Raw genomic sequence first — 15,965 nt, forward strand, 5'->3', positions numbered from 1 at the left:
TGGTAACTCACAAGGAAAGATACCTACTCCTAAGTGTTATAGTCTGCCCAGCTGCAGTACTGAGGATATTTTTTGTCTTCCCAGGGAGAAAAGCTTTGGCTAGCCAGCCTTCTCTCACTGTAATGCTTTGATGAGCCCTTCAAAATCAAACAACGTGAAGATAAACACTACAACACAAGGAAGGTAATTATATAGTCTACCTTCAGTGGGTTTTACATCTCTGTCAAGCTGGAAATCACCTTTTTAGTACAAGAGATAAGTGATAGTTTGAAGGAGAATAGGGAGGAAAAACCCTCACGTTATGCTGTGGGACCGTTTTGAAATTCTTACAGGGAAACTGTACGAGTCTTCACTGACCACATCACCAGCTTTCTGATGTTTCTGCAGGTCACACTTCTCCCCAGGGGAGGCATCTGTCTCAACCTTGCCTGGCACAGGACAAGGAGCAGCACTGTTGTTACCAGCCCAGGGCTCTCAGGGAGGAGAACTCCTCATGGGAAAAGTTGAATTTTTGCCTGCTCAGGGCCCAGTGTGAAAACAGATGAACCTAAAAGAGATTACTCTTCTGCAGAGCCAGTTTAAGGGGTTTTTTTAATGATAATACCTCTTGCTTATTAGTTAGAATTAATCTTCTGTCTTTTTCTTGCCTTTCCTTCTTGTTCCACTGCAGTATCAGTGATCAAAAGAACAGTCCCTGTACTGTAGGATAGGATCCTGCTTAGTCAAACAGTCAGTGAAAACTTCATGAAATCTGATGTTTTGTAATCGTGGCAGTCAAATCATGAACAGCAAATCAAACAGTGACATTTTCCAAATTGCTTTTCCTCCTTTAGGTGTCATTAGTAATTTGTTCTGCTATTGTCCTGGCCTGGCCTCCCTGTGTGCAGTCTCTGTCTGGTCAGGATCTGGGCTTCAAGTGCCAAGCTCACCTGTATCCCAGCCAGGCTCCAGCGTCCCAGCAGGACAAGGATTTAGCCTCAGAATACTTGTAGTGATAGCTCAGAGGAAACAACTAGTTCCCTTCCCAAACCCACAGAAATATTTGTACAGCTAAAGTTCCCGAAGCAAAAACACATCACATTTAGAAGAATCCTTTGGCACAACATGACCTTGCTTTCTGTTACCTATTTCTAATAAACACACATTTTGGGAACAAAAACAGTGCTAAGAAAATAAGTGCAACTCTGGCTACAGAAAGGAAGAGATCTGGACTGCATTCTTTGGAAATTTTCACAGTAAGATATTACAGACAAATGTCTCTATAATTTAGTTAATATGCCACATTTTGAAGCTATTCATATATATACAATTACTTTTTCTACAATGGCAATAGAAAATCTATGGGACGTTTAAGTGTATCCACCGAAAGGCAATTTTCATTGTCCAGTGTCATAAGGATTTGTAACTGAAGCAGTTTCAGCCTGCCTTATAGGAGGAAAATAAGAACGAGACCATTCCCAACGCATCAAGGTGCAGAGATCACACAGGCAGCAGTGTGTCAATGGGGAGAGATCATAAAAACATTCAAGCACAAGTCCAACGGGGAGATTCTCCCCTAAAATGAAAGTAAAAGAGAGAAGGTAATCCTACCCGTCAGCAAACCTACAGAGGCATCACACAGGCTCCAGTGCCCTTCCCACAATAGCCATGAGTAGGGGACCAAGAGATAACAGTGGGCTCCATCCCAGGGGTGGTCCCAGGGTAGAAACCTTCTCTCTCCCTTCCTTTTCTCTCCTTCACAGGAGGAGGGCCAGGGGAAGAGCAAACATTGGTCACCAAACAGAGCCAGGAGGGAAACTCCAGCATCTAAAATGCCACCCTACTGAGCCAGGTATGAGACGGGCTCCACGCTGGCATTCCTCCCTAGAAGAATCAGTTACCAAGGAACTAGTGGATAAATTCACATATTGAGGCACAGCACCGAATCCCAGGAAAAGACAAATGCTGCCTATACAAAGAATATCTGTTGTCAAGCTATAAACACAATGAAAACGCTGTTCAAGTGACTACAGGTACCTCTGAAATCTTGCACATTGTTAGGTGCCACAGCTCCAGTTCCACCCTATAAAACTTTGTGGGTATACAAAATAAAGGCGGAGACAAAAAGCATTAGGTTGATCCTACAGGAGTTTTATTGGAAAGCCCGGATTGAAAAGGAAACAACCTCTCAGCCATGTCCACATATCAGACAGAAGTTGGATATAAACTGAGGTCACCTTTTGCTACAAATACAGCTATTTTGAAAGAAATCACATGAAAACATCAGTTTATGCCAGTGGACTCCCTTGCAATGCACACAATCAGTTTCACAAGTCTTTTGAAGAGACTTGTTCTCCTACAAGGATACACAACTCTGTGAGGATCAAATTCTTGTCAAATAATGAAAGACCAACAGACAAGGAATATTTAACTGCAGCATCTTACGCTGTTTTGTGTGTTCTTTTGTTCATCCTCAAATTCATCAAGACTCATAAGAAACATCAATACTTTATGTACTATAATGGCAGACCTGCAATATATATTTCCACACACAAATTTCATTATTAAATAAAAAACATGGTTTTAAGAACCTTAACATTTTCCATATCACAGTTATAATTAGACAAATGTGTTGCCTTCCTTTTGAAGTGCTTTTATTTCGTTACATGTTTGGAAAATCCCCACATCTAAAATTAAGAAGTCAGTAGTCAGTTGTTTTGAAACGGGAAGAGTTGACATGATGATGTGAATTAAAATAAAATTATTACTCATCAAATACATCAAGCTATTTTGCTTGCTATTTACTTTGAACCTGGTAGGTCAGTATTACGGGCTATACTTTAAATGGAATGCAATTAACTTGAAATAGATTTTCTTATTATTATTTTAATAAAACTGTTTTTCATAACTCCGTGTTCCTCTTTCCTTTCCCCACTGTGATCAAAATGTAACTGTCTGAAAGTTCATCTGGCAGTGGAAATGTTGTTTCCAGTTTGCCTACAGATACAGTCATTTCTCTGGGCCTGGCTCAGAGCAGACGCTTTTGGAGACAGTCTTTAAACTTTGCCATTTCAGAGGCAAACACTTTTGATCAAAGGATGAATAAAAAGAAAGGCCTCAGGAGATTCCTTCTCGGCCAACTACCTCCAAAGGGTCCTCTCAGGTTATGAGCTCTCTGAATCACAAAGCTACCTGTAGTTTCTAGTTTTATCTTCTGAATTTCTAGACCTGTAGACCTAAAGGCAACTACAAATCTTCCTTGTCGATTAAGAATACTTCATCTTGTTTCACCCACTACCTTTGAGGAAAGAGGGAAGGGGAATCATGGATGGAAGTCAATGCTGTAGCGTAAATACCCAATTGATCTGGACATCTCCCCATAGGAGAGTGTTGTCCCATGGCCCACAAAGGAGGTTATGTTTGTAGGGAAAACGCACATTACTTGTTTTGGGAGCTGTGGATGCAGAACAGAACCCAGAGAGCAGCAGACATTTCGCGTGACGGCGCAAAGAGCAAAGGGAAAATGCAGCACAGCCACCCGTGTGAACACTGCCCTTTTTCAGGCAGTGAGGCAACAGCACTGGGACACAATGGGGGGACGGGAACGAAGGAGAGAGCCATATGCACTGTAGGAAAGAAATATCCAAGAGGAGTAAACAGCCACTATTTGAGTTAGAACAGCTCTTCACTGGAAACTCTAAAAGAAAAGATGTAAAAGAAAGAACTGGCATGCACGCATACAGAATTATCCTTGTAGAAGGAAAGTTTTTCCTGGTTCAAGAGAAAAGGGCCCTATTTTACTGAAATGAAAAACTGGCTACTTAATAGGACTTAACAAAAAAGAAAAAAGGATCTGAGAACAATGTATCTATTATAGCCTTGTTTTCCAGCAGATGTTTTGAGGTGACACAGAACAGTTTAGTGGCTGGGTGTTCTGTTTTAAAGACCATGCTGTGAGTCGTTCCGGAACAGAGCTATTTTGGCTATACAGGGCTCTTAAATTACCATTTTGAAAGTGTACTTAAGCTAGTAAACTATGTGTAGCTGAAGACTTTTGTTTGAGATACAGGGGCAGGAGGCCAAGAAAGGTACCTCCAAAAGGAAAATGGGCTTTATCAAATCAGAGCGAACAAAAAATACTAATATTATTCTGGTTTTTTAACACATCACTCTGCAGCCTTACTAAAATAGCATTTTTTACTTGAATTCAAAAGTAACACTTCTAGCACGTAGAAAAGGAGCTTTTGCCTAGCAAAATTATTTTTGCAACAATCAGGTGTCTGAATGCACTTCCCAAAGAATGAGCACATGAAGTGAATAATGATGCTATAAACTATGTTTGACCTTTGAACAGCTCTCATTTTGAAACAGGCCTTCACTGAAGAAATAGCATTATTCACAATGAAAAAAATTAAACGAGGTCGCTCAGCATGAACTTACCTTTCAAAAGTTTGAATAAATGAACTGTTATTTAAGTAGAAAGAAATTTGAGAAATTTCCCGACCTCATTAGTTCTTTCTATGTGACAGAGGCCTGGTTGTGACAGACACGAGTGGTTGCAGGGGCGATCTGCAGGTACCTGCACAGTGCTCAGACTGTGGGCAGGCAGTGTCCAAGTCCTACCCAGAGCTTCTGCAGGCTTGTGGCCAGCAAAGCACTTTATTTTACTCTTCAGAGCCCACCGTCAATGTATTGCTGACAAGCCTCTGTTCTTGACTGGCAACTTTCACATCAATATGACTGACCTATTTTCAGAGCTGTTCTTGCCCATCACTGCCTGGAAAATCCTTGCCCAAAAAACCTTGTCATAAGGCTGTTTCATCATCAATGCTTTTATAGAAAAGATTAAAATAACATAACTTGAAATCTCTCTCCAGCACCAGCAGGAGTAAAATATTCAAATACAGATTCTACAATTTAAAATGAAGATATGTTTATGAAAAAAAATTTATTATGGCCAACAGTGTTTACTGTTGTACTATTACTTCTGTCTATAGCAACCTCTTGGAAAAGAGCACTTTCTTAACTTTAAATAATTCATTAAACACAAAGCTGTTTAATTTCAAGCAGTGCCCTTATGAAAAGACACTTATCCAAAAGCTGTAGACCTACCTCTGTAAGACACTCAGTTTATCTGAAGTCCTGAATTAATGCCATGAGTTTTTGAATGCATCATGTTTCTAGTAAGAAGACCAAACATTTAAGAAAAATCAGCTGAGCTAAAATCTATTTAAAATCCCAGAAATCACAACCACAGTGAAAATCACAGGAGAAGGACAGCTTTCTGTCTGAATTCCTGTCTGAGGGTGAAGCAGTCCTGACACAAACAGGACATTGTCCAGCTGCAAGTGCCCACGCGGTGTCCGTGCTCCTGAGGAAGCTCCACTTCCAGAAGCCTCCTTGGTAAGCACCAGTGTGCACTGCAACAAGTTGACAAACACACACAGCCACCATATTCTGCCACTAAGTCAGCTAGAAAATACACAAATGCTTAAATTATTGCACCCATTAAAACCTTTGATGGTCATCTTAATTATTTCCATCAATAACAAAGAAATTACAGGCACCACCACTACCAAAAAAACTCCAAACTATTGGTATCTATGCAAAGAGTTCACTAACAAAATTTAACGACCTTAAATGCACAGTAACAACAAAGCTGTTATCAGCCAAGTCTGTTGCAGATTTGTGTTCATTGTCTCCAGGTATCCTAAAGGCTTGTGAGTTGAGAGGTATTTGCAAATTACTTTGATTTTATTAAAACATGTACATACTTTATATAAAATCAGATTTTTTTCAAAAGGGCTCTTTATTATCTTAATTCTACTACAAGTGAAATCAGAAAAACACAGGAAACAGCAACAGCCATATTATGGAGATCAGGCATCCATCCAGTCCAGCTCCAGCCAGATCAGTACTAGCAGAGATAAAACATTTCTGCAGCCCAGAACTTGGTTCTAATGCAGGTTCACACCCACTGTTGACTGGTGGAAACAAATTAGTTCAAGTTATCTGTATTTCATAAGACATACTCAATGATCTTAGAGGTCTTTTCCAGCCTTAGTGATTCTATGCTTCATAGCCAAAAAATCTTGTCATTATGACTACTCTGAACATTTGATCTTATTGACGTTTTGCAGAGAGGACAGCTGTGTTCTAGCTTAAATGTTTTTCTTAATCACAGATTTAAGGGTAGCAGTTGAACTACAGTCCAGCTGAAGTCTGTCTTGAAAAATTGTAATATACATGCATAGAACACACAATCATTTTTTCCAAGGAAAACTACACTGCCCATTGCAAGTTCAGAGCCATGTATTTGCAAACACTGAGGGCAGCACAACAAAAATATCTGTCCATGAGACAAGGGAGTGGGAGATGAGCACTAAAATATCCCAATCACCTCTCTTACTTCCCCACAGTTGAATGAAAGAACAGAAATAATATGAGTCTTCTAAAAATCAAATGCATTGGCAGCTGTAGGAAAGAACCCAAAATTTAAAAGCATACTGTCCCCACTAATGGGTCCTTAGGTATTGCTCACAACCATAACAGTCAGAAAAAACATACAATTTAAATACAAGGAAATTCTTAGTGTCTTTATTTCCTTGAAAGTGTGACTTGCATACACTTACTAATCCTAAATGTGACTTTCTATAATTTCAGTTCTTATTATGCTTCTTCTAGGAAACTAAATCATAAAATGTTTTGGACTGGAGGGGAGCTTAAAAATTACCTGTTTTTTTAAATTATCTGGTTTTTTAAATTTTTAATTTTTAATTTTTTTTTTTTAAAAATTACCTGGTTCCAAACTCCCTGCCAGGAGTTCTCTGGGCAGGAACATCTTTCTCCAGACCAGATTGTCAGAACTTTGAACACTTCCAGGAATGGCACATTCACTGCTTCTCTGGGCGACCCATATCAGCACCTCACCATCCTCATATTAAAGAACTTTTTCCAAATATCTAATCTAAGCCTACCCTCTTTCAGATTGTCCTTGTCCTGTCTCCTGTCACTACCTGCTCTTGTAAAGAGTCCTTCTCCAGAACTCTTGTAGGCCCCTTCTGGTACAGGAAGGCTACAATTAAGTCACCCCAAGGCCTCCTCTGAGGCTGAACAGCCCCAACCCTTTGGCATTTCCTTACAGGAGAAGTTCTCCCTCCCTCTTATCACCTTGTAGCCCTCTGGACTCACTCCAGCAGGCCCATGTCCTAAGAAGAAGTACTCAAATTATTTCCCTATTAATGCTAATGGTATCACCCACCACTGACTTGCTAATTTGCTCCAGACAAATGACTCTACCAAATTCTCTTCTCTCTTTTCTCTGCTCACTCACCTGACATTTTTCACACATGTGTTTTCTTTCTCATTCACTTGTGACAATGAACACCACTTGCCATTCACTAGAATAATTTTTAAAATATCAACATCCTTATAAGGGAATATTTATTTTTTATTTAAGCACTCTACTAGTATCTTAATTCAATCACATTAAATAAGAACCATCAGCTATGGCAATCTTAAAATACATCCTCTGCCTTCAAACACCTCTCTCAGGCAAGCAAGGGTAACAATGCATTTTTCTGCCCCTCTTCTTTGCACAGCCATCTGTAGAGATAACCACCTACTGTCAGGCAAAGGGACTAGTCCATGCCACACCAACCTAATTTGTTTCAATTAAATTTTCACTACAGTTAAAGCGCAAATGGTTGGAGACTCTTAAGTTTGAAGAGTGCTGCATGCCAGGAGGGTAAGAGTTTTTTTAATTTCTGAAGCCTGAAAATCAGTAACATAAAGAAGGAGAGGCCAAAGGAGCACTTTGAATTTTTTTCCTTACCAAAACCACTTAAATATTGAAAAGGACAAGTGATTCACTTTGAAGTTACACTTTAAAACCTTAAATATAAGAAGGTAAAATTTTAGTGCTAAAAACTGTTTTGTTTCTTCCTGACTCTCAAGCACTCCTGCCCTTAATTTAAAGTTAGGATAATAGTCACAAATTCTGAACCAGAAGATAAAGGTTCACAGTCTAGACTGAAAACTAATAATCAAAAACAACACATGGAAACAAATTCTTTGACATTTCTACAGAATTTCCAGAATTTCTAAATAGTGCCACAAAACCGAGAGTCCAATTACTGCAACTACCCATGGCTTTATTCATGAGCCTTTCAGCGCCTTTTACGTATGTGGAAACTGTTCTGTCAACAAAGTCATTTTAACCACAACTGCTTAAGCACTATCAGTGAAAGAGAGTTTACTCAACACCACTAATAGGTGCCAAAGCCAACAGATTAGGCCAATGTACCCATCTGGAAGTCCTATATGGAGCTATTTTGGAGATACAATGAGCCAAAACAGAAAGTGTTCAAGCAGTGAGTTAATCTTATTTTTCTGAAGTAGAAAAATTTCCAAAATGCCTTTTCTAATTTACCTCAATATTCATAAAACAAAATGACCCTTAGTGAAAGTTTACAGATGTACCAGATCAATTATTTTGGTAAGAGTGAAGTCAGTGAATTTGACAAGTGAAAAGATATTTTTAAATATGGAAGTAAAGTCAGTCTCTGAAAAGTTAATGTGAAATAAAAACAAAAAAAAAAATGTATTTATAAGCACAAAACACTCTCCACAGAAGTTTTCCCTACATACTACCCCAAACCACATGAGAGAGAAAATAAGATTAATTTCTTAGCAGGTAAGCAAGTAGAGATATTACAAGAATCAGGTACTCTCTCCCTCTAATTAGCCAAGACCTCAAGTTTGCCAAAAATTCAGGCTGGTTAAAGGAAAGAAATGAAAGGACTTCAAGTTTCAGGTGGGGAAATCAATCTCTTCTCTTCCAGAGGCCTTTGGCCTCTGACTTTTTTGCACCCGCCTTCCACCTCATGGCAAGGAAGATCAAGCCCAAAGTACAGAACAAATAATCACAGAGGTGAAAAAAAAATGAAAGGTAAAAGGTGGGCAGAACAAACCTGAGAAGAAATTCATAAGGAGGAAAAAGTATCTGAGCACTAAAGAAAAAAAGGAATTGTTTAACTAATAGGCATCAGGAAAGATCTTCTCCAAAACACCTGACAAAGAGATGTTAAATTTAAATGATGCTTAAAATACAGCAAAATATTTTTGGGGACTAAGTCTGGAGGAAAAACCTAGTAGCTTTCCTAAATTTCATTTGAAAATATCAAGTATTTATTACAGTAAAGGAAAGAATCTTGCTCAGCATTTTCTGGAGGACCAGTTATTACTGAGACTGTCAGGTAAGAAGCATTCTTCAAAACTTGCTTGAAAATTATCAAGTTTATTAATAATCTAATGATAATAATCTTGGATCAATGTAATTAAAAAATAAAACCAGTCACTGAGAAATAAGACAAATCAAATAAATAAACAGCTCAGTGGAATAAGGATAGAAGGCTACCTAAAATTTGCCTGAAAGATGATGGTTTTAAAGTGTCCATTTTTTTTCTGGCTGCTCATGAATTTGAAATTACCCACATCTGTGTGAATGAACACATAATCAAGAGGCACCATTAAACCACAGCTGAAATACAGTGAGTAGACTTGTTTCATTAGCTCCCTAACAAAGCCAGGCTGCAGAGACATGGGACACTGGCTCCATTAGGCTCGCTTTATCCTCGAGCCTGCCTGTGAGAGCATGTCTCCTCTCCACAGGAGTTCTACTTCTCAAAACAGCCAGAGGATGAGCAACACTAGGCATAAGAAACAGAGTTTTCCCACACTGACATTTTTAGCATTCTCAGCTTCAAGTTCACTTTGAGAGAAACTACTCCCTCCTCTCATTATTTTAACACTTTCATCCTAACAACATCCTAAAAATGCTCTATTTTCTGTTAAGACTTAGCTAGCATAAGAGTAGCAGTGGATTTTTAATAACAGTCACAATGAACGTTGCAGCCACTGTTAGTGAAGCTACTTGACATTATGAGAGATATTAAAGCCAGAATATGAAAAAAAATTATTGTCTTTGATCCTAAATTTCTTTTATGAGCTAGTTATGAGGTTGATAAACAAACTGGGGAAGACAGGAGAAGAAAAGGGGATTTGCATGACAACTCTTCCAGTGCTGTCAGGGTGTACTATTGGTGTGTATATACATAATAATACACAGGAAAATCCAATGTTTCCACACTGCTTCAGTTTCCAGATAAACCCTATTGCTGATATTTCTCAACACACCCTGCAAAGCGCTGTCTTTTGCCTTCAAGTTTGTTTGCAGTTTTTCTTCTGTCTGATTTAACACCAAAACCATCGGGCCATGCACATCAAGGCATTGCAAAGGATTTGTCCTTTGCTGCGTTCTACATGGGTTCCTCCTCTACAGCTGACTCAGGAGATGGCTGGTGGCAGCCAGGACCTAGACCCTGCAAATCAGTCCCTCTGGAAAGAAGGGCAGAGCTGAGCTGATTTATGCAGGGCAAGAATATCTGCTTTCAGTGCCTAGGGTTTAGGAGAGGCTGATGATCCAGACCATCGATCACTTGGAGCCCTTTTCTCTCTAGGGGGTCAGCAGCTCTGAAAGATGTGATTCACACCATAGTAACCAGCTGCAACAGTATCAGAATGCAACAAATACAAAGGAGTGTCTGGAAGACGGTGAGTCTTAGTCCCTTATGCCTCACTGCTGTGGTCACAGGCCACAAAAGAGGCAGGAAAGGCAATGTCAAACAAAGCTTTGTTGCTAAAATAAGGAGTTGTGGGACTGCTTGCACACTGTGGAGCAGCACTTCCATCAGCACTAAAAGGCTTTCCAAGAAGGGTATAACCTAATCCAAATCACTTTCCTCAAAAACTGGCATGTTCTTCAGAGCACATACCCAAACCCAACAGACTGCATGGCTACCTCTACAGTAACTAGAGTAGATCTGGTGACAGAGTACTCTGGAGATCGCGCCAAAAGAAAATCTCAGAGCTGAGGAGCAGAAAGGACTTTGGCTTGGGTTTAGCCCCTGGAACTCTGAAAACAGTAAATTTAATTTTTCTTCTCCCTCAGTCCCACTGGTCTTAGATTGATATTACATCCTTATCTTTCTTACTCAAAGAGAACAATTAACTCTAATAGATACATTATGTAAGCAGCTGGATGAAGGATGTAATTGCAGTAAAATGCAACATTTTGCTAACAATATCATAGCATATCTCAGACTAATCTCATGAAAACTCAAACAGACATGCCTTTAATTTACTCGCACAAACAATGAAACCTGTTAAAATATGGTCTTTGTAACATTTTTATCTTTATTTCAATATAATCCCTTTCAAATAGGAAGCTCTTTGGAAGACTGTGGCTCAATAGGATTTTGTCTGACACCATGAAATCTGGTGAGGATGACACTAGTTGAAAAGGAGCTGGTAGGCCAAAGGTATAGCTGACTGATCACAGCTGGATTGTGTATTTGTGACACAGATGTCATCTTTCTACTTAGCAAAGGCTTACTCCTGCATGCCTCTCCCTCTCCTCCTCATCTCCAATCCACCCAAGGAAACTCTGCTATGCCATCTCTGCCAAACCTGGCAGGTTCCCAGCAGAACTCTCATGCAGGTAGAGTTCCCCAGAGCTGCATTACTGTTAGTGGAGCAGTCATCCTGAGAAGTCAGGAATGTGGTTTTCATGGGTTTGTAGCCAGACTTTTGCAAGGATCTGCAGAGTGATACGTGTGTTCTCACACTAGGACATACAGTATGGATTGGTCATTTTTCCTTGCTCATGACACCTTTGCCACACAGAAAAGGTCTTTACAGTAAATTCCCTTTACCAGCACTCACCAGTCTGTAGCTGGTTTAAAGACAGCCCACCCAACACACTCACTACTTTTTATTCTTCACTAGCACTTCTCTCACACTTTTAAATGCACTGGTGAAATTCTTCATTTATTCTACCATCCTGGGAAACGTAATAAAAAATAGTTGCAGACTATGTGCTAGGTAAATGTTCTAAAACTGGTACAGTTCTAATAAAATTCTTTTAATCCTTTAATCTTCAAAACAGTCCAAAATGTTTCTTAGAGCCTTCCCAAACTTCTCTTACAAAAAACAAAAAAACAAAAAACCCAGTTACACTCTGTCCTTATTTACAAGCACCACATCTCCAGTGTTATTTATTTATTCCTGTCATCCCAGGCATTACAGCCCAGATGTTTTCCTCACATAGAAAACTGTAGTCAATAATTCCAGCTACTATTTAGCTGACATGCTAAATTGTCACTAGAAACAAAGCTTTATATAAGAGAATATTTCCCAGGAAACTCCACTAGCAATTTGCTAACTGAAACCAGCAAAACAAGTGACTAAAACAAAGTTAAGCTTTGATCTCATAACCTTTCCCACTACTCTTCTCTTCCAGTCCTCCTTATTATCCTGCCACATTACTTCTTCTCAACTCCTTTTCTAAAAGGCTTTAGTGTGTTTTTTCTAAACATGATTTCTAGCTTTCATGGACTGAAGCCTTTCAAAAGAATCAGATTAGCTATGGAAATTTTTAAGTACAAGAGGACCTGAACACTCAGATAAACGGTTCTGTCAGTCATGAATATCAGTTTTCCAAGTTGTAATATTTGTCTTTTATCCAAGCTTATGAATGCTGTAAAGCCACCACTAAAAAAAGAAACAGAAAAAATAAAAAAAAATAGTATTTTTTTCTACTATACCTAGCAAAATTAGCTGCCCATTTCCCTAGGAATGTTACATAATTAAAATAGAAATGGCATGAAGGAATACTACAGCTTTTCATTCTGTGGCCCAACAGGGGAAAAAAACAATCCCCAAGTATCACTTATATTTATTTATTCTAGGTATAGCGTTTCACTGAAATACAACAAAATATACAACATGTTCTCTTACTTGACTACGTGTTTTACATCTTCTGCTTGCATGAAAGTGTATTTGGAATGACTAAATGTCAACAGATGTAGTGCAACTTGATGCAATACAAGTAAAACAGACATTACTTGCTGTGGGTATTTATATCCAAATCTTCAGAGTGTCCTTAGATACAGCAATTGTTTCAACAGAGATTTAGTGGAAAAAAAAATAAGTCATTTGAGACACAAAGCTTTAGTTTAAGCCTTTTTGATTTTCACTCATCTGAAAAGGAAAAGTAACTAATTAGCCAAACTACAGAAGGGGTTATGGAACAAACTATCAGACAAATGGGCTCCTCAGCTAGAGTAAATTTCTTTATTTATGTCAGCCTCAGTGAGCTGTGTGCCGAAATCACAGACTCTGCAGCCACTGACCTGGGGCCACTGGGCGAGGAGCAGCTGCAGTGTTGGCACGCTGGTGTGCTCGGACTGAAGGAAGGAGAAAGGAATACTTTCCATAGAAGCAGAGAGGTGAGGGGGGATACAGTAACATCACCCCAGGCCGATTGGTCATCGCCCTGGTGCAGCTTGTGCTGGCTGTATCTGCACGGCAAAGCAGCAGTGCCTTGGGCACTTCTTGTCTTGGGTGCACGGGGTAGGGGGCACAGCAAGTAGGGCAAGTGGGTTTCCACAGTCCTGGCCCACTGACAATGCAGAGGAAGTATTTAGGGAGAATTTTATCTTCCCCCATGCTGATGTGCTTCTGGTTCCTTCTGTGGGAAAACAGAACGTGTGATGGGATAGTGCACACCCTCACAATTTGCCAGTGACTCAGACAGAGCACATCAGAGATCAAACCTGCAGAGATCTGGTACCTCTACAGTGCAGCCTTTTCTCCCCACACAAAGTATGAAGTATTTCTGCTAGTACTCAAAAGGCAGCAGTGTCATAGCTCTGCATGACAATCTGTTTCAAGCACTACTGAATTTTCATTTTCTAATGGATTTTGAAAATAGGTGTCCTATATCCCTAATCATAATGTTACATTCTTACACTGCCACACTAACATTTTACATTTCTATGGTGTTTTCATCAGATGATCTAAATGTAGCATGAAGTTCCATTTGGACTTCATTTCTGGTTTTCTCATACCCAGATTTACTATGACTTGCAATTATGATTTAGAGTAGGAAGCAAACCATGACTTTGATTGGCATAAGTGCATAAAAATTGTGAAAATTCAATTAGCAGTACCCAGTCCACAACTATGAAAGGGGTCAGAGAACTGGTACACCAGCAGGACAACCAGCAGGACACACTGCTCTGGACAAGCTGGAATAGGCTGGCACACAAACAGTGGCACCCAGCTGAAAACACATCCCTTGACAAGACAGAACAGAGGCTGATCCTTGACAGGAGAAAACAATCCCTTGGACCAGGAAGATCTTGACCCACACACAAGTCAGTGATATGCTGTGGAGCTTGGGAAAGCTTAAAGCTTTCCCTGGAGAGAAGTTCTCAAGCCTACCCATCTCAGTCTCAGAGGGAAGAAACACCAAAACCCTCAGAGCCAGTGATGTGGCATCAGGCTTGCATCATCATACACTTAAGGACTGACTAGTAAATGGATTCATGTCTGGGGTTTAGTAGATAATAGGAAAAAATGCCTATTAACCGAGGATAGGTGAATGTTTGAAGATTGGAGGTTTTGCCTGGTTTGTAGATCTTGCTGAATATTCCCATCATGCTGATCCCAAACCCACAAATAATAACAGCAGCAACAGGTACATGTACTGCTGTCTTGTAGCAACTTCACCAAACAGAGACCTATTATCCCTATTTTAGGTGTGAGGAAATGGGGTGTAGGGAGGTAGTAGCTGAGTGGTTCAGCAAAGAGAACTAACGCAAGCTTTGCAAGAGATCAAGGCCAACAAGAGCAGAGACTTCTACAGTGCTAATGAGGATCTATGTTGCCAGTCCAGACCCCAGCTCCATCTGGCCTGCTCAGAAATCCTAGTTTTCCCTGAGGATCATAAAAACCACAGAAACTAGTAATTGTCTCTATTCTTGCAAGTGAATTGTTTTATCTCTTACTTTGTTCCTCTCACAAGCGCATGCAAAGTAAACTGTTGACCTATCATGCCCTAAAATTTTGTGAAAGGGTTCTGATTTCTGTGGTATAATCTGTCTACATTGTAAGTTAAGACTTATTTAGTAAAATTTCATAAACTTCCAAGTACTGCTTTTTTCCAGGCCACAGAGTAACATGATTGCAGAATGTTCTGTAAACCTATATGTATGTGTGTACATATGTCTTTTCTGCCAAGACTTGTAACTATTGGACAAAATTCTGGCAGTTTGGCAGACACAAGGCTCTAGTTAGGATTAGTTACAAGAGGGCATTTGCATATAAATCTGTCTCTATTTATGAAGACTGAGAAGAGAAATGTCGTTGGATTTTACTTTTGAAAATGGAGTATGAAAACCTTCATATAAGTTAAGAAAATGGAACTTCTTTCTCTTAAGTTTCAAGTCTCTATATGGTTTGAGTTAGACTATATCCATAGTGTATCCATATATCCACATTTTTGACGACTTATGTTCACATAGTTGTTCAGATTGTTTCTGTGGACAGGAACACAGCCATGTGTGTGTACACTGTGCAGTTTAAACCAGACCCATTCTGTCCCCCTTCTTCCTTTGCTCCTGATGGGCTGCCACTGCTTATTGATCCAGTGCTTGGCTTGCTACAGACTGCAAGTCAGTTTTCATGTAATGGGTAGCTTGGCTTTGGCTACAAGCATCTAGATTCACTTATAGTCATCTATTTTTACACTTAGTCACCACTTTCCAGGCAGGAAACTGGAGCAAGAGAGGCATATGCAACTAACAAAGATGGGCCACAGGTTTTAGCAAAGTAAGGTGAAATGTAACATCAAAATTTGGAGTATAATTACTCATGATGATACCATAGCTGTGCTGCATTAAAGTCAGTTTGCCTTATGTGAACAAAAAGTCCAAAACTCTGCTAAGTCTACACTACTGCAGCCCTTCCTTATGAGATGCTCTCAGACATCAGGAGCTTAATTTTTTATAAAAAACCCAATGTATTTTAAACTTATATTCAGTATCATCTCCTATCATTGCAGGAAATTCTCACAATTCAAC

The sequence above is a fragment of the Pseudopodoces humilis genome, chromosome 7 (assembly GCF_049639895.1).
Source record: "Pseudopodoces humilis isolate 2021_Gansu_Grassland_sample_001 chromosome 7, ASM4963989v1, whole genome shotgun sequence".
Lineage (NCBI taxonomy): Eukaryota > Metazoa > Chordata > Aves > Passeriformes > Paridae > Pseudopodoces > Pseudopodoces humilis.